This window comes from Cebus imitator, unplaced genomic scaffold (genome assembly GCF_001604975.1).
Source record: "Cebus imitator isolate Cc_AM_T3 unplaced genomic scaffold, Cebus_imitator-1.0 Scaffold124, whole genome shotgun sequence".
NCBI lineage: Eukaryota > Metazoa > Chordata > Mammalia > Primates > Cebidae > Cebus > Cebus imitator.
Window position 1 is genome coordinate 1,242,367 of NW_016107439.1, and position 2,101 is coordinate 1,244,467.

Sequence of the window (2,101 nt, forward strand, 5' to 3'; positions counted from 1 at the left end):
TTACATAGCAGGTATGGCAACTCTTTACAAACCTGAATATTCATCAATCACTTCATTGCCATTCCCCGATCATAGCAGGAAACATGCATTTTTAGGAGATTACATGGATTAGGTAATGGGCAAACAGATAAATAATACTTTTACACTCTGTGTTTTTTTTTTTAATCTATAGTACTCTTATGTTAAAAATCACCCACGTGTCTTGCCCTGAAAAGCATTCCCACATGCTCTGTGCCCAACTTCAAAGGCCTGGCACTTCCCAAAGTCCAGCTTCTTTTGAAGTCTTTGAAGTATCTGTGGGAGAAACTGAAGGATTTGAAACAAACAGTGCCTTTCAGTCATCTGAGTGCCAAGTCTCCATCACCACCTCTTGAGACTAAAAGCTATTTTTAGAGTGCAACAGTTTGCCCCTTTCTGTGAAAGAATTGCCACCATGAGCTATGGATGCTACAAGGTCAGGGACCCAATGGGACAGCAAAACCATAGGCCACGATTTGTAAGCATGTGGAACAGTCACAGGTTTAAAAAATTCCGTAAAATAATTTCTCAATAAAATGATAGCAATGAATCATTTGAAAAATTCATCAATACTTTATAGTTGTTCCCCAATTCAAGTCCTCAGAAGACACTTAGCAATGTTTCTCAAAGGGTGGTAAGTTTCTCAAAGTGTTATTATGTAAGATGACTTTAGGTGATACAGGCTGAGCATGTGATTAGTCAGCACAGGTTAAGTTAGGCTGCAGTAACAAATGACCTATAAGAAAATCTCAGTGGCTTACAATAACAAACATTTATCTCCCACTTCCAAACATGTAGTTTGCCAGTTGGTTTCAGCTTGGTTTCGTATTTTCTTCTTTTCAGTAGTAGGCCAAAGCACAGTCTTGAGGCAGGGAAAAGTGTAGTGGCAAGTCCAGAAAATGCCACTTAAATCTTCCTCTTAGGAGTAGCAAACATCACTGGACAAAGCCAGTCACATGACTGAGCCTGACATCAACAGAGATGGAAATGGGACCATCCAGCTACAGTGGTGGGGCTCAGTAGGGTAGAGAAGAAAACATCATGAATAAAATCTTAATTGTAATGTATCTGTTTTAATGTATATTATGAAAATGTTGTCAAATCTATGATTTCATGTATAATTTTTTCTAAAATGCTTAAGTAAAAACATGAACCATGTAAAGAACGATTCTAAGTAAACAGTGATACATTTGGTAAGATGAGATGGCAGAAATCCTGATGGTGATTTGCAGATGATTAGAGGTTGGAAAACAACACGCTAAAGTGCCAGGTGGTGTCTCTTCTCTTGGTAAATAAAGGACACTAAACACAACTAGCTTCTTATTTGTTGACTGAGAAACCAATCAAGACTCTGTATTCCTATCAAGTACATCAGAGATTGTCTATCTGTACTTTAAGTATATACAGATAAAGATCAAAGAGGATGTTATGGATTTAATTGTGTGCCCCTAAAATTCATATATTGAAGACCTAACCCTCAATGCAACTGTATTTAGAGATAGGGCTTTTAGAAAGGTAATCCAGGTTAAACGACGTCATAAGGTTGGGGCCCTAATACACCAGGTCCAGTGCTTTTATAAGAGGAAGCGAAACCAGAGTGTGTGTTCTCTCTCTGTGCACATAGAAAAGAGGTCATGTGAGGACACCCTGAAAAGGAGGCCTTCTACAAGCCAGAAAGTGAGACCTCACAAGAAACCAGATTTTCTGGCACCTTAATCTTGGACTTCCAGCTCCAGAATTGTGAGAACATAAATTTCTGTTGTATAAACCACCCATTACTTGGTATTTTGTTATGGTAGCCCAAGCTGACTAATACAGAGGGTAATATTAAACAAACATTTGTAGAGCACTAATTATATTCCAAAATGTTATACTAGCACCTGTAGAGGATACAGAGATAAATCATATGTGTGCATTGTCCTCAAGGAAAATGGAAACATGTGCAGAAATGATTTTTACAAGTATACCTCCTTCCTTTCTTTCCTTCTTTCTTTCTTTTTCTTTCTTTTCCTTCCTTCCTTCCCTCCCTCCCTCGCTCCCTCTCCTCCCTCCCTCCCTCCCTTCCTTCCTTCCTTCCTTCCTT